The sequence below is a fragment of the Coregonus lavaretus genome (assembly GCF_964263955.1).
Source record: "Coregonus lavaretus genome assembly, chromosome: 8".
Classification (NCBI taxonomy): domain Eukaryota; kingdom Metazoa; phylum Chordata; class Actinopteri; order Salmoniformes; family Salmonidae; genus Coregonus; species Coregonus lavaretus.
Window position 1 is genome coordinate 12,831,999 of NC_139995.1, and position 18,693 is coordinate 12,850,691.

Consider the following 18,693-nt stretch of genomic DNA (forward strand, 5'->3'; position numbering starts at 1 on the left):
CTGGCCACAAATGTGCATGTGTCTGCTCAAACGGTCAGAAACAGACTCCATGAGGGTGGTATGAGGGCCTGACGTCCACAGGTGGGGTTTGTGCTTACAGCCCAACACCGTGCAGGACGTTTAGCATTTGCCAGAGAACACCAAGATTGGCAAATTCGCCACTGGCGCCCTGTGCTCTTCACAGATGCAAGCAGGTTCACACTGAGCACATGTGCCAGACGTGACAGAGTCTGGAGACGCCGTGGAGAACGTTCTGCTGCCTGCAACATCCTCCAGCATGACCGGTTTGGCGGTGGGTCAGTCATGGTGTGGGGTGGCATTTATTTGGGGGGCCGCACAGCCCTCCATGTGCTCGCCAGAGGTAGCCTGACTGCCATAAGGTACCAAGATGAGATCCTCAGACCCCTTGTGAGACCATATGCTGGTGCGGTTGGCCCTGGGTTCCTCCTAATGCAAGACAATGCTAGAGCTCATGTGGCTGGAGTGTGTCAGCAGTTCCTGCAAGAGGAAGGCATTGATGCTATGGACCGCCCGTTCCCCAGACCTGAATCCAATTGAGCACATCTGGGACATCATGTCTCGCTCCATCCACCAACGCCACGTTGCACCACAGACTGTCCAGGAGTTGGCGGATGCTTTAGTCCAGGTCTGGGAGGAGATCCCTCAGGAGACCATCCGCCACCTCATCAGGAGCATGCCCAGGCGTTGTGTGGAGGCCACACACACTACTGAGCCTCATTTTGACTTGTTTTAAGGACATTACATCAAAGTTGGATCAGCCTGTAGTGTGGTTTTCCACTTTAATTTTGAGGATGACTCCAAATCCAGACCTCCATGGGTTGATACATTTGATTTCCATTGATCATTTTTATGTGATTCTGTTGTCAGCACATTCAACTATGTAAAGAAAAAAGTATTTAATAAGATTATTTCATTCATTCAGATCTAGGATGTGTTGTCTAAGTGTTCCCTTAATTTTTTTTAGCAGTGTATATTATGTTTTAGTACAATGTGGTGAGATTGTAGAGCACTATCACAAACCTGGGCATTCACACAAACACACTGACACACTCCCATGGTTAAAACAAGAGGAAAATGAAGACATACAGACATTATCCCGCTGTTTTGTCCTTGACTTGTCCTGGGGAGGGAGGGGCAATTTCACCCTTATTTGTTACCCTGTGGACGATACACAACGACTGGCTGTGGCAACAGCAGAATGTAAATCATTAAATAAGGAGGTAATGGGCTTTGAGCCCACTGTCATCTCCAGTCTAGTGTTGGCTATCACCCAGGATATTAGCAGATACATCTGAATGGCTTCCATCTGAAGGCAGCACCACAGTAGCTATTGATCACACACCCCCGGCCAGTGGGGGGAGAGGAGCAGAGTTTATTAATTAGGGATTGACAGCCAATTCCCTCCTCTTATTCAGAGACGGACAGCGACGGAATCCTGATGAGGTGTACCCTCTATGGTCTACTCGCCTGCCAACACCAGCCAGGCCTGCAACAATACACCCACAGCCACAATGCAACCAAACACACTGAGCATTCAGCCCATGATGAGTCCTTTGTTCATGAACCTGCAACGAAATCTGTCACTCTATAAAGTGTAAATCGGCTAACTAAGCCCACCTTGTGTTGTTAATTTTTTACATTCTGATCATGATGTCTGATGTCTGGCTATTTAGCTATTTATCAATGAATCAGGGACTTTTATGAAGGGATGTGACTCCCTACAATGACACCTTTACCTCACTCTTTTCTTGTTTTTCCCTCGTCTCCATCTTTCTCTTCCTCCCCAGCAGCCTCACTCTCTCTCTCCCTGTCACCACACATCCCCTGTCCGCTCTAATGAGCATATGAATGACTTTATTGCCTTTCTCCAACCGCACTGCTCCTTCTCCCCAAACTTGACTCTAATAGGATACAGGGCCCTTCCATTGATTGGGTTACTAGAGAATAAAATTGGCTCTTAACTGTACCTCAGTGCTGAGCGGAGCCTAATCCAGCCACTCCGGGCTGCCAGGCTCTCCCCCGCTCACCCGCTCTCCCACACGCTCCGATACGGATCTGATCCCCCACGCAATTTCATGCCTGCTTTGCCCCTCTTCTCCTGCAGCACAGCATCAATTACCCTAATAAAACAAATTCTGCCCCCTTCAAACTCCTTCCTCCAAACTCCAAGCTCCCCACCACTCACACATCGCCACACAACTTCTCAACATCCAACACATTCTAAACTGAACTTTCTGCACAACTCCATTTCTTACACATACACTGAGTGTACAAAACATTAGGAACACCTTCTCTTTCCTTGACATAGACTGACCAGGTGAATCCAGGTGAAAGCTATTGATGTCACTTGTTAAATCCACTTCATTCAGTGTAGATTAAGGGGAGGAGACAGGTTAAAGAAGGATTTTTAAGCCTTGAGTCAACTGAGACATGGATTGTGTATTTATGCCATTCAGAGGGTGAATGGGCAAGACAAAATATTTAAGTGCCTTTGAATGGGGTATGGTAGTAGGTGCCAGACGCACTGGTTTGAGTCTGTCAAGAACTGCAAAGCTGCTGGGTTTTTCATGCTCAAGAGTTTCCCGTGTGTATCAAGAATGGTCCACCACCCAAAGGACATCCAGCCAACTTCACACAACTGTGGGAAGCATTGGAGTCAACATGACCCAGCATCCCCGTAGAACGCTTTCGACACCTTGTAAAGTTCATGCCCCGACGAATTAAGGTTGTTCTGAGTGCAAAAGGGGATAAACTCAATATTAGGAATGTGTTCCTAATGTTTTGTATTTCTCCTATTTGCATATTAGCCATTATAACATAATGTGCCTTTCCTAAAATGTCAACAAAATCACTTTTGATCTCATGTGTCATATCAAATCTGAGCAATATCACAACCCTCACCTTCCCTCATCTATACAGATATCTTTCTAAAAGCCTTTCTTGGAAAATACTCACAATAAGATACAGTACTCATCTAATCATACACATATCGAATCATCACATACTTTCTCTCTCTGTCTGTCTCTCTCTCTCTCTCTCTCACACACACACACACACACTTATGCACTCTTCCCCACACTCACACACAAATGCACGCTTCCCCACACTCACACACAAAGACCTTTTAGCCAAGGGGGAATTTCCATTTCATAAAGATTACAGGGAACCATTAAGTTTCAATTTCAGGATTGGTAATACCAGTTTGTGCTGGCTGGGTGGCTCTCCATCCCTCTGACCTCTGACACCTAGCTCTGCCAGGCTTATCCCAGGTTAATGACTGGGCCAGATCACACTACAAGATTACATAACACTCCTCTGAAACACACACGCACGCCAGACACACGCATACACACACTCCTCCTTTGTCTCAGATTTTACTTCTCTCTGCTCCTTCTTCTCCACTCCACACAAAGTTCCCTGGATTTGAGGAACTATTTGCTTGTAAAAAAGAAAAAAAAATCTAATTACATTAACAGCTTTTCTAAGTAATGAGTCTAAGGGGAGAGATAGCGCATATGGATAATACACAGCATTCTTATCACGGCACTGCAAAAAGGAGCAACACTGCTAGGCAGAGGACCTTTTCTGTGACCTACAGAGCCTCAGCAAGGAGGGAGAGAGGTGGGGCACTGAGGGAGAGAGGTGGGGCACTGAGGGAGAGAGGTGGGGCACTGAGGGAGAGAGGTGGGGCACTGAGGGAGAGAGGTGGGGCACTGTGGGAGAGATGTGGGGCACTGTGGGAGAGAGGTGGGGCACTGTGGGAGAGAGGTGGGGCACTGAGGGAGAGAGGTGGGGCACTGAGGGAGAGAGGTGGGGCACTGTGGGAGAGAGGTGGGGCACTGTGGGAGAGAGGTGGGGCACTGAGGGAGAGAGGTGGGGCACTGAGGGAGAGAGGTGGGGCACTGAGGGAGAGAGGTGGGGCACTGAGGGAGAGAGGTGGGGCACTGAGGGAGAGAGGTGGGGCACTGAGGGAGAGAGGTGGGGCACTGAGGGAGAGAGGTGGGGCACTGTGGGAGAGAGGTGGGGCACTGAGGGAGAGAGGTGGGGCACTGTGGGAGAGAGGTGGGGCACTGAGGGAGAGAGGTGGGGCACTGAGGGAGAGAGGTGGGGCACTGAGGGAGAGAGGTGGGGCACTGTGGGAGAGAGGTGGGGCACTGAGGGAGAGAGGTGGGGCACTGAGGGAGGGACTGACACGCTATAATGAACCGTTTTCACTCAATAATTAATATAACCTTTGAGAATGGTAATTATGGGGACCAGTGGTTAGTGAGGGATTCATGGACGCAAGTAATGGAGAGTAAGGTATTTTTTGGAAAATTCCTGTAGAGTTATTAATTTAGCCACATGCTGACGTATTTTAAAAATGTATGGTGCTATGACCATTTTTTCTCCTTAATTGCATGGTAATGAATCTTTGAGAGGCTAGTTGTGGTTGATATGTCCTGATTTAGCCAAAGGCAGCAGTCATTTTCAATGTATCAATGTGTGTGTGTGTGTTTGCTCTTTTCTATCTTGTGATATGATTGGTCTGTCCACTGTCTCTTGAGAATTAATTACTGAGATATAACAAGTTAAATAATCAATTCCTTACGTATTTAAATTGTGATTCAATCAAAAGAGATAGCGCTTAGAAATTAACAATAATTTATTTTCAAAAGAGTCATTTAGATGACATTCACTTTCATAATGACCTATTGACTGCCTTCTCTCATCAGTTAATTAGCATTTGAATACCAAAAGCCCCAACCTATTTAGTAATGACCTAGTAATTGACAGGTCTTCAAGAAACAGTCATGTCCTTTTTGTTGAAGTCTGCAAGGATGCTCTGTGTCCTTACTATGATTGTGTGATGTTGAAATAGTTAGGATGTGCTTTGTGTATTAGTGTGTGAATTGTTAAAGCCGAGTGTATTTTTACTGTATGTGTGTGTGTGTGTGTGTGTGTGTGTGTGTGTGTGTGTGTGTGTGTGTGTGTGCGCATGTTGGTGTGTGTGTGCGTTTACCTTTGTGCAGGGTTGGCTTTATTTCCTCCCAGTCAAGCAGGCAGATGTCTAGAGGCAGGTGGACAGCATCTCTTGTGTAAAGTCAGTCTCTGACTCAAAGGAAACAATAGAACATGAGGCATTTCAATCAATATCCACACACACACATTCCCTCTCAGTGACACCCCCAAGCACGCCCCACCCCCCCCCACCCCCAACACACACACACACACACATACACACACACACGCACACACACACACACACACACACACACACACACACACACACACACACACACACATACACACATACACACACATACACACAACACATTCTGCCAGTGTTGGGAAAGCTACTCTGAAAATATAGTTTCAAGCTACCAATTACTTCACGCTGGAAGAAGTTAAGCTACACTAAATCTACCCTTAAGAAAAATACAGTTTACTTAACTAAAGTTACTTTGTAAAAGTAGTTCACTACATCCAAACGTCTTAATGATAAATGATCATCTCCCTGTAATGCCAAACCCCTGAAGTCAAACAAGACTATTTCAACACATAGATTGCATGTATATCAGTGAGGTCTAAGGAGGGCCAACAGATCATGCACCTCCTTTGATTGGAGACACGTTGTTCCCTATAGGAAGAGATAAACAGGAAGTGTTTCCATTGTAGTTAAGCACCATGGTCCTATCAGCATGCACTCTGCATTATCTGCCCAAAATCCCAGGAACGCATGCTGGAAACGCCTCAAGATTTCAAAAGTTAATTACAGCTTCAAATTAAGTGCATGACAAGTGCCAACATGAGACCAGGAAAACGGTCTTTAATCCGTCCCTGCCCCCTGCTCCCCTCCTCCCAGCACCTCAAACGGCTGCACCACAGCCACTGTTTACCAAATTAAAAAATCCCAACTGTAGCAGGCAATCAACAAGCACATGGATTACACAATTTCATCCCCCTCGCTCGTTTGTTTGTGTATTGAAAGGGGGGGAAAAGGCTCATGATTGAATTGAACAGAGGCCCTTTTTGCAGCCAGTTTAAGGGAGAAATGTGATTGCAGTTTTAATTAACAAACATAGCATGCTCTTTCATTGGCACTAAGGATTACAATTATGAACACAATGCAGCAGCACCCTTGTGGTGATTTGGTAATTTGTACTCGAGTGGATGCTGTTCAGCTGGGCCTTTAATGATGCTATTCAGGAGCTGTGTAAAGATGTCTGAGGTATGAATGAGGTGCTATCTGGACTGTGTGAAGAGATGGCTGTTGTGTATCTATAGGCTTTAAAGGTTGTTGTGATGTTTGTTGAGATGGTTTGCAAAGATGTATAATTGTTTTATTTGTTTAGCTATTCATGTTGGTTAAACCATGACGTCAAATTATGTCGTCCACCATTCTCTTTCACACCCACACCCAACATTCCAAGTTTACTTTAAATTAACTTCTTCCAGTTAGAAATAATACTTCCTCTTTGGATATTTCACTATCTAACATTGTTGACCTCTGAACAGTCACATAGTTAATTTTAGTTCTGAAAATGATTAGCTAATAAGAAGAAGGAGAAGGAGCAGGATTGTAACAGAAAGGTCTCCGAATATCTTTGTTTATCATTGTCGTAAATAGTGAGAGGCCATCATAGGAAGGGAAATGACAGGAATGGCCCTGTGCAAAATCATAATGACGTCCAAAACCATTACCTCCTTCCTGTCCTGTCTAGATGTGCCAGAAGTCTGCCTTTCATCAGTACACGGTCTGCTGGCTTGTTTGGCCATGTTTCTATCTGTCTCTGAGTCAGGCGAGAAAGGCTTGAACATCAACACAGGTGAACCAAATTAGCTCAGTCACACCACAGTTGCCTTCCTGAGCTATAGCCTTTGGTTGGTTGGGCAGTTGAGCAGTCACATTGCAGATGAAACCCACAGCAAGGATTCATGTTAACAAGCCTTCCTCCACCTTTATCTTATCAGGCCCAAAGCAGACAATGAGCTCCCACCATAATTGAATACAGGCCAGTCATCCGTTCTCTCGCTCTTTCTAACCTCCGCAACCCCTCCTCTCTCGCTCTCTCAATTCAATTCAATTTCAATTTAAGTGCTTTATTGGCATGGGAAACGTATGTTAACATTGCCAAAGCAAGTGAAGTAGATAGTAAACAAAAGTGAAATAAACAATAAAAATTAACAGTAAACATTACACTCAGAAGTTCCAAAATAATAAAGACATTTCAAATGTCATATTATGTTTATATACAGTGTTGTAACAATGTGCAAATAGTTGAAGTACAAATGGGAAAATAAATAAACATATGGGTTGTATTTACAATGGTGTTTGTTCTTCACTGATTGCCCATTTCTTGTGGCTACAGGTCACAAATATTGCTGCTGTGATGGCACACTGTGGTATTTCACCCAGTATATCAGGGATGTAGCTCAGTTGGTAGAGCATGGCGTTTGCAACGCCAGGGTTGTGGTTTCGATTCCCACGGGAATGAAAAAATATATATACACTGCTCAAAAAAATAAAGGGAACACAAAAATAACACATCCTAGATCTGAATGAATGAAATAATCTTATTAAATACTTGTTTCTTTACATAGTTGAATGTGCTGACAACAAAATCACACAAAAATGATCAATGGAAATCAAATTTATCAACCCATGGAGGTCTGGATTTGGAGTCACCCTCAAAATTAAAGTGGAAAACCACACTACAGGCTGATCCAACTTTGATGTAATGTCCTTAAAACAAGTCAAAATGAGGCTCAGTAGTGTGTGTGGCCTCCACGTGCCTGTATGACCTCCCTACAACGCCTGGGCATGCTCCTGATGAGGTGGCGGATGGTCTCCTGAGGGATCTCCTCCCAGACCTGGACTAAAGCATCCGCCAACTCCTGGACAGCGCGGCGTTGGTGGATGGAGCGAGACATGATGTCCCAGATGTGCTCAATTGGATTCAGGTCTGGGGAACGGGCGGGCCAGTTCATAGCATCAATGCCTTCCTCTTGCAGGAACTGCTGACACACTCCAGCCACATGAGGTCTAGCATTGTCTTGCATTAGGAGGAACCCAGGGCCAACCGCACCAGCATATGGTCTCACAAGGGGTCTGAGGATCTCATCTCGGTACCTAATGGCAGTCAGGCTACCTCTGGCGAGCACATGGAGGGCTGTGCGGCCCCCCAAATAAATGCCACCCCACACCATGACTGACCCACCGCCAAACCGGTCATGCTGGAGGATGTTGCAGGCAGCAGAACGTTCTCCACGGCGTCTCCAGACTCTGTCACGTCTGGCACATGTGCTCAGTGTGAACCTGCTTTCATCTGTGAAGAGCAATTCATTGGCGAATTTTCCAATCTTGGTGTTCTCTGGCAAATGCCAAACGTCCTGCACGGTGTTGGGCTGTAAGCACAACCCCCACCTGTGGACGTCGGGCCCTCATACCACCCTCATGGAGTCTGTTTCTGACCGTTTGAGCAGACACATGCACATTTGTGGCCTGCTGGAGGTCATTTTGCAGGGCTCTGGCAGTGCTCCTCCTGCTCCTCCTTGCACAAAGGAGCTGCTGCTGGGTTGTTGCCCTCCTACGGCCTCCTCCACGTCTCCTGATGTACTGGCCTGTCTCCTGGTAGCGCCTCCATGCTCTGGACACTACGCTGACAGACACAGCAAAGCTTCTTGCCACAGCTCGCATTGATGTGCCATCCTGGATGAGCTGCACTACCTGAGCCACTTGTGTCGGTTGTAGACTCCGTCTAATGCTACCACTAGAGTGAAAGCACCGCCAGCATTCAAAAGTGACCAAAACATCAGCCAGGGAGCATAGGAACTGAGAAGTGGTCTGTGGTCACCACCTGCAAAACCAGTCCTTTATTGGGGGTGTCTTGCTAATTGCCTATAATTTCTACCTGTTGTCTATTCCATTTGCACAACAGCATGTGACATTTATTGTCAATCAGTGTTGCTTCCTAAGTGGACAGTTTGATTTCACAGAAGTGTGATTGACTTGGAGTTACATTGTGTTTTTTAAGTGTTCCCTTTATTTTTTGAGCAGTGTATAATGTATGCACTCACTAACTGTAAGTCGCTCTGGATAAGAGCGTCTGCTAAATGACTAAAATGTAAATGTAAATGATATCAGGGAGTTGATCAAAATTGGGTTTGTTTTCGAATTCTTTGTGGATCTGTGTAAAATGAGGGAAATATGTGTCTCTAATATGGTCATAAATTTGGCAGGAAGTTAGGAAGTGCAGCTCAGTTTCCACCTCATTTTGTGGGCATTGTGCACATAGCCGGTCTTCTCTTGAGAGCCAGGTCTGCCTATGGCAGCCTTTCTCAATAGCAAGGCTATGCTCACTGAGTCTGTATATAGTCAAAGCTTTTGGGTCAGTCACAGTGGTCAGGGATTCTGTACTCTCTGTTTAGGGCCAAATAGCATTCTAGTTTGCTCTGTTTTTTTTTGTTAATTCTTTCCAATGTGTCAAGTAATTCTCTTTTTGTTTTCTCATGATTTGGTTGGGTCTAAGTGTGTTGTTGTCCTGGGGCTCTGTGGGGTCTGTTTGTGTTTGTGAACAGAACCTGTCATGGAAATACTTCTCAAAGATATCTCTCAGACACTTGAGCTTGTGAGTTCAGAATATAATTTAATACAAAGTAACAAGCCGAGCTGGTCCACGGAGCAACTGCCTGTCCCAGACTTAGAGCTCTCTTTTTATACAGCTTAATCTTTTCATATCATATCGGAACCCCCTCTTTATCCAAATAGCCACCCTCCCTTGACCTTGAGCCACTATGGTTTCTTTGTCTAGCCTCTTTCCTGTCTATGCCCATGACTGCTTGGTTTTCCGTCCTCTTGCCTGACTCTATTGGTGGCGCGATAAAGACAGTTCCTTTAAAAATAATATACATACACACCTGATGATAATTATATAGTACATTGATTACTGCAGTCACAATGTGGTTGTCCAGTCTTGCATCTGGATTACAAAATATGTTTCGTAATATGTTTCATACCTCATATGTTTCAAAATATGTTTCATACATCATAGACAGGTGTAGTCACTAATCCTCTTTTACACCCATAATGATTCTGCTTATTGTTAAATGATTTTATAATATATGTAATGGAAAAATACCTATAAGCCCCAGGACCAGCTTGCTTAGGGAACTCTTCTCCAAGTTCATCTCTCTGTAGGTGATGGCTTTGTTATGGAAGGTTTGGGAATCGCTTCCTTTTTAAGTGGTTATACAATTTTCTGGATTTTGATTATTAGCGGTATCGGCCTAATTCTGCTCTGCATGCATTATTTGGTGTTTTACATTGTACACAGAGGATATTTTTGCAGAATTCTGCATGCAGTCTCAATTTGGTGTTTGTCCCATTTTGTGAATTCTTCGTTGGTGAGCGGACCCCAGAACTCACAACCATAAAGGGCAATGGGTTCTATAACTGATTCAAGTATTTTTAGCCAGATCCTAATTGGTATGTCAAATGTTATGTTCCTTTTGATGGCATAGAAGGCCCTTCTTGCCTTGTCTCTCAGATCGTTCACAGCTTTGTGGAAGTTACCTGTGGCGCTGATGTTTAGGCCAAGGTATGTATCATTTTTGGTGTGCTCTAGGGCAACGGTGTCTAGATGGAATTTGTATTTGTGGTCCTGGCAACTGGACCTTTTTTGGAACACCATAATTTTTGTCTTACTGAGATTTACTGTCATGGCCCAGGTCTGACAGAATCTGTGCAGAAGATCTAGGTGCTGCTGTAGGCCCTCCTTGGTTGGTGACAAAAGCACCAGGTCATCAGCAATTTGTAGACATTTGACTTCCCATTCTGGTAGGGTGAGGCCGGGTGCTGCAGACTGTTCTTGTCACACCCTGGCTCTGGGACTCATTATGTTGAGCCAGGGTGTGTTCATTTCTATGTGTTTATTTCTATGTGTGTATTTCTATGTTGGTGTTCATTCTAGTTTGTTGTATTCTATGTTTGCCTGAGTGACTCCCAATCAGAGGCAACGAGTGTCAGCTGTTGGCTGGTTGTCTCTGATTGGGAGCCATATTTAAACTGTATGTTTTCCCTTTGTGGTTGTGGGTTTTTGTTCCGTGTTGGTCTTTGTTACCAAGGACGTTACGAGTCGTTTGTTGTTTTGTTTCGTGCTTTAATTAAATAAAGTAAACATGTTCGTTCATCACGCTGCGCATTGGTCTCTCCCTGACGATCGTGACAGTTCTAGTGCCCTCGCCAATTCGTTGATATATGTGTTGAAGAGGGTGGGGCTTAAACTGCATCCCTGTCTCACCCCACGGCCCTGTGGAAAGAAATGTGTGTGTTTTTTGCCAATTTTAACCACACACTTGTTGTTTGTGTACATGGATTTTATAATGTCGTATGTTTTTCCCTCAATCCCACTTTCCATCAATTTATATAGCAGAACCTCATGCCAAATTGAGTCAAAAGCTTTTTTGAAATCAACAAAGCATGAGAAGACTTTGCCTTTGTTTTGGTTTGTTTGTTTGTCAACTTTTTCCGTAGTGTAATTCTGTATTGTTTTAGTGATTCACCATAGTGAATGCGTAGGCTCAGGTTTTCTGGGTCTCTATGTTTTTGGTTGGATAGGTTTCTCAATTTCTTTCTTAGGTTTTTGCATTCTTCATCAAACCATTTGTCATTGTTGTTACTTTTCTTCGGTTTTCTGTTAAAGATTTTTTGATTTGATAGGGAAGCTGAAAGGTCAAATAAACTGTTTAGGTTTTCTACTGCCAAGTTTACACCTTCACTATTACAGTGGAATGTTTTGTCCAGGAAGTTGTCTAAAAGGGATTGAATTTGTTGTTGCCTAATTGTTTTTGGTAGGTTTCGACACTACTTTCCTTCCATCTATAGCATTTCTTAATATTATTCAGTTCCTTTGGCTTTGATGCCTCATGATTGAGTATTGCTCTGTTCAAGTAGACTGTGATTTTGCTGTGGTCTGATAGGGGTGTCAGTGGGGTGACTGTGAACACTCTGAGAGACTCTGGGTTCAGGTCAGTGATAAAGTAGTCTACAGTAATACTGCCAAGAGATGAGCTATAGGTGTACCTACTATAGGAGTCCCCTCGAAGCCTACCATTGACTATGTACATACCCAGCGTACGACAGAGCTGCAGGAGTCGTGACCCGTTTTTGTTGGTTATGTTGTCCTAGTTGTGCCTAGGGGGCATATAGGGAGGGAATGCTGTCACCTCCAGGTAGGTGTTTGTCCCCCTGTGTGCTGAGGGTGTCAGGTTCTTGTCCAGTTCTGGCGTTTAGGTCGCCACAGACTAGTACATGTCCCTGTGTCTGGAAATGATTGATTTCCCCCTCCAGGATGGAGAAGCTGTCTTCATTAAAGTATGGGGATTCTAGTGGGGGGATATAGGTAGCACACAGGAGGACATTTTTCTCTGTTGAGATCATTTCCTTTTGAATTTCTAGCCAAATGTAAAATGTTCCTGTTTTGATTAATTTAATAGAGTGAGTTAGGTCTGCTCTATACCAAATTAGCATACCCCCTGAGTCCCTTCCCTGTTTCACACCTGGTAGTTTGGTGGATGGGACTACGACCTCTCTGTAACCTAGAGGGCAACCAGTGGGTCCGTCTCCTCTACACCATGTTTCTTGTAGGATGACAATGTCTGTATTTCCAATTTATTTGGTGAAGTCCAGGTTCCTGCTCTTTAGGCCAAAGGCAGATGACCTCAGGCCTTGGATATTCCAGGATGATATATCTCTCTCTCTCTCTCTCTCTCTCTCTCTCTCTCTCTCTCTCTCTCTCTCTCTCTCTCTCTCTCTCTCTCTCTCTCTCTCTCTCTCTCTCTCTCTCTCTCTCTCTCTCTCTCTCTCTCTCTCTCTCTCTCTCTCTCTCTCTCTCTCTCCCCCCCTCTCTCTCTCTCTCTTCTCCTGCTTATCTTCAATGAAGAGAGGGAGTATGCTGTGATGACTTAAGAATAGAACTGAGTGATAGTGGCCACTTAGCCTGCCTCTTAACAAGGTCATTTATCTCGTTATAGTTCTATTGACTTGCTAGGATATGTTGAGAGTGCAATTACACAAGTAAACACAGCATAGCCAGATTGTGTTAGATACTGCAATAGTGCTTCAGCTCAAATGGCCATTGTCAATGTTCAGATAATACTGCTACAGCAGATGTACGGTACTAAACATTATGGTATAAAATGTTCACGTTAGTCACATTCACCCTAATTTCCTTGCACAGATAACTCTGTTATTTTTGCTCTAGCCAGGGCACTTAAACAAGATTTTAAGAATATCTTTGGTTGAACAAAATGGCATAGTATAAATATATACAGTGCATTCGGAAAGTATTCAGACCCCTTGACTTTTTCCACATTTTGTTATGTTACAGCCTTATTCTAAAATTGATTACATTGTTTTTTTCCCTCATCAATCTATACACAATACCCCATAATGACAAAGCAGATAAACAAGATTTTAAGAATCTCTTTGGTTGAACAAAATGGCATAGCATAGATATGTATACATTACTGTGGGACTGGTATGATAAAGTCCTATACAAGGACATTTCAGATGACTTATCACCATCATTCAACAGATGAGTCGGGAGTCTATTATAATATTAACTGTTATAAGCATATCATAATTGTTTTCGAGACGATGCGCACGAGCACACACACACTCAGAGGAAGGAGAAGAAGAATCTCACACACACACAGACGTAGAGGACAGGGCGGACACAGACCCTCTTTCATCTTCAAGCTGTATATGAGCAGGGCTGTTGTGGATCAGCGCCTCCTGGCCAAATGGGTTGTGTCAGCACACTGAGAGCACATCACCATGCTGCTTATTTTGGACCGGCACACCACTGTGAGGAGCAAGCTAATGCATGCCACCCACCACACACACACAGGCACGCACACACACACACAGGCACGCACACGCACGCACACACACACACACACACCAACACACACACACACTATATACAATGAGATGTAACACTTCAGAGACAGAGGTCGATAGATAGATAGAGGCAGCCAGAGGGTCGACAGAATTTAGCTAGAGATAATGATAAGACTAAAGCCAAGTAAGGCTGGAATTGCCACCAGAAGGCCTTTCTCAACTCAAAAAAACACACTTTCCGACACATAGTAAACAAGTACACACACAAATATGCACACAATAATGTAATCTCCCTTACAGTTCCACAGTCAGTCGCACACTCTCTCACCGACTCTCTCTCTCTGTCTCTCTCCCACATACACTCCTACAGCACAGGGCCCTGGTGACCATGTGGGTTTAATGGCAATACTGATGAGGTCAAAGAGAGAGGGGAGCCGGGTTAATTGGGAGCTGTTGAGCAAATCTCACGTTGAATTATGATTACAAATTCTCTGAATGTTAACAGGGAAAATATGATAAATATAGCTTCCGGCTGGGCTGAATGTGGAGCTGTGCAAAGACAGGAGGAATCTTTTTTTTCCCCAGGAGAAATAAATGTGGTTATGATACCAGATAGAGGACAGGACAATTATCACATCTCCAAATCCAACAGGAGTTATAGGCACAGATAAGAGCCACTACAGCTTTGCTTGAGTAAGCTGCTATGGCTTCCTCTGTTCTGACTCAGAGAATGTGTCCTGCTTATGCAACATGATATCATAGGAAAACGTCATCCTGTCCTGTTTTAGCATATTGATGCTTATGTCAATTGGCCATGCTCCCAGCAGGCTTTGCGGTCCCAATGAGAAAAGAGAGCATCAACCATTTGCCGCTTATGTCAATACATCACAGTCAATAGGAAAAGATGAGTGTCAACCAATGGAAGCTTATGTCAATACATGGCAGTCAATGGGAAAAGATGAGACTCACAGACAGACAGACAGGCAGGCAGGACATCTCTCTCTCTCTCGCTCTATTCTCTAATCCCCACTCTCCATGTCTCTCTCTTCTCTCTCCCTGCCTCCTTGTCTCTCCTCCTCTTTATCCCCCCTGGTCACACTTTATTTGGATAGTCTGGATGGTCCATCTGTAGATGCTCTATAGATGCTCATACTATAAACAAACTACCTGTTGATAAGCAACTGCTTGCTAAGGTTACGGTTAGGGTTAGGTTTAGAATAATGGTTAGGATTAGGGTAAGGGTTAAGTTTAGGGCTAGGGTTAGGGTAAGGGTTAAGGTTAGGGTTAGGGTTAGGGTTAGTAAATAGTTAGTTGAAATATTACTGATAGTCTGTAGATCGGGGATGGGCAACTGGCGGCCCTTTTGAAGGCCTTCGGATCAATTATCTTTTTCTTTTTTTAGGAATTCAGTCAGGTTCTCAATTTACTGTTACAAGTTAGAATAGTAGAATAGACAAGGTGCAATATCAAAACTTGGTTGTGCATCAGCAGTTTTTCTCTTGTTATGTTAGTCACTGATAGTCAGTCAATTAGCCCATGTCAGCTAAAAGTTAGTTTAGCGGCCAGCTATCTAAACTTGTCATCATGGTTGAATTACCGGCCGGGGGGCCCCCCATTGATTTTGTTAGTCAGTCTCACTAAGATATCATATTAAAAACTGCAAACATTTCACTCCACCCTATGGCAAAACGTGTATAATTGCAAGGAATTAACTTTTTTGTGGCCCCCACCCCCATCAAAGTTGCCCATCCCTGCACTAGATGGTTGAAAGCCATTTTTCTGGATGAAAGCAAGAAGTAAATTCACCTTGTAACACTTTGAGACAAGTATAATCTTTCACCCCACTTTTACAATCTAGTTCAGGGGGATAAGCTGATGACTTTACCTGGGTCACAGATATGAGGACAGCTGGACAACAATACAGAGCATACCTGAGAGAGGTAGAGAGAGAGAGAGAGAGAGAGAGAGAGAGAGAGAGAGAGAGAGAGAGAGAGAGAGAGAGAGAGAGAGAGAGAGAGAGAGAGAGAGAGAGAGAGAGAGAGAGAGAGAGAGAGAGAGAGAGAGAGAGAGAGAGAGAGAGAGAGAGAGAGAGAGAACCATTATCATTGCTTTATTTTGCAACAAATGAATATTCCAGTTCCCAGAGTGAAGGCCAGCCATGATGTAGACGAGTTACTTTCCCCCAGCCCTCTGGCAGTAATCTCTCATGGACAGACTATGAGCATCTGACCAAATTACACTGTAGGTAAACCGAGATTACTCCGCCAGTAAACAGATGATGAACCTGTAGATAGTCTGTAGAGCAAGGGGGGGCAAAGTACGGCCCGTGGGCCGTATCCGGGCCGCCGGGCACTTCAATCCGGCCCGCGAGACATTTTTGAAATGTATTCAATATTATTATATTTGAGTTACGATTTTTGGCCTAAAATTACTAATTCCATGATATACAAACAACCTCCAATAGATGGCGCTGTAGCCTGGCAGCGCGCTCTGTATTTGGGCCTACAGTCAGATTCAGAATGCGCTCAGTCATCATAGCCACTTCATTGGTTGACGACTTTTGACGTGAAAAATTAGTAATGCGAAAATGAGAAAAGTAGACTCTGAATGTCGTGTGTTTAAAGAAGAATGGACAGCAAAATACTTTTTTACTAATATTGGACATAAGGCTGATATGCCAAGAAAGTGTTTCCGTTTTTTAAAGGAATATAATCTCAATCCTCATTTTTCAAGCAAGCATGATAAAAGTGTGTTAAAGCTGGAAAATGTTGTCAAAGTGGTTGTAAAACTTGTCAACTTTATACGGGCAAGGGGCCGTAACCATCGTCAGCTCATTCAGCTGCTCAATGGCAGAGCACCAGGACGTATGTTCCTTGATACGGTTGGTATAGCTGACGACTTCTCAGAGTTGAAAGACACAGACAGGCTGGGAGACTTTGCTTTCGGTGTGGACATATTGGGGTATCTGAACGATCTAAATGTGAAACTGCAGGGAAATTGTGTTTTTGTGCATGAACTGTATTCCAACGTGAAAGCGTTCAAGGCCAAACTTATGTTGTTCTCCAGACAAATGAGCAGCCGGTCTCTCACTCATTTCTGACACTGGAGAACACAAACGTTCTCAGTCATGAATTACAACAAATCCCGTCACAGGTCAAAGTTAGAACAGCGCCGGAGAAGATGGCTGCCGTTTTACAGCCCTCTAACCAATTGTACTATTATGTGTGTTTTTCCGCGTTATTTGTAATTTATTTTGTACATAATGTTTCTGCCATCGTCTCTTATAACCAAAAAGAGCTTCTGGATATCAGGACAGCGATTACTCACCTCGTATTGGACGAAGATTTTTTCTTCAACGAGGCGGCCGCGAAGGATATCCTACAGACACCCGACAAGGCCAAAATCCCGGTCATTCGCATGAGGAAGAGACGGAGATATTGTGGACGTAGGTCGGGGTGCCTTGTAAGGATCCGACGGCGAGCGAGTAAACTGCCGCTCCCATCAATCCTATTAGCCAATCTTCAATCATTGGAGAACAAATTGGATGACCTAAGATTACGGTTATCCTACCAACGGTACATTCAAAACTGTAATATATTATGTTTCACCGAGTCGTGGCTGAACGACGGCATGGATAACATACAGCTAGCGGGCTATACGCTACATCGGCAGGATAGAACGGCTGACTCCGGTAAGACAAGGGGTGGCGGTCTGTGTATATTTGTAAACAACAGCTGGTGCACAAAATCAAATACTAAGGAAGTCTCGAGGTTTTCCTCGCCTGAGGTAGAGTATCTTATGATAAGCTGTAGACCACACTATTTACCAAGAGAGTTTTCATCTATATTTTTCATAGCTGTCTATTTACCACCACAAACCAATGATGGCATTAAGATTGCACTGAATGAGCTGTATAAGGCCATAAATCAACAGGAAAACACTCATCCAGATGCAGCGCTCCTAGTGGCCGGGGACTTTAATGCAGGGAAACTTAAATCCGTTCTACCTAATTTCTACCAGCATGTTAAATGTGCAACCAGAGGAAAAAAAACTCTAGACCACCTTTACTCCACACACAGAGACGCATACAAAGCTCTCCCTCGCCCTCCATTTGGCAAATCTGACCATAACTCTATCCTCCTGATTCCTGCTTATAAGCAAAAACTAAAGCAGGAAGCACCAGTGACTCGGTTAATAAAAAAGTGGTCAGATGACACAGATGCTAAGCTACAGGACTGTTTTGCTAGCACAGACTGGAACATGTTCCGGGATTCTTCAGATAGCATTGAGGAGTACACCACATCAGTCACTGGCTTCATCAATAAGTGCATCGATGATGTCGTCCCCACAGTGACCTTACGTACATACCCCAACCAGAAGCCATGGATTACAGGAAACATCCGCACTGAGCTAAAGGGTAGAGCTGCCGCTTTCAAGGAGCGGGACTCTAACCCGGACGCTTATAAGAAATCCCGCTATGCCCTCCGACGAACCATCAAACAGGCAAAGAGTCAATACAGGACTAAGATTGAATCGTACTACACTGGCTCTGACGCTCGTCGGATGTGGCAGGGCTTGAAAACTATTACAGACTACAAAAGGGAAGCACAGCCGCGAGCTGCCCAGTGACACAAGCCTACCAGACGAGCTAAACCACTTCTATGCTCGCTTCGAGGCAAGCAACACTGAAGCATGCATGAGAGCACCAGCTGTTCCGGATGACTATGTGATCACGCTCTCCGTAGCCGATGTGAGTAAGACTTTTAAGCAGGCCAACATTCACAAGG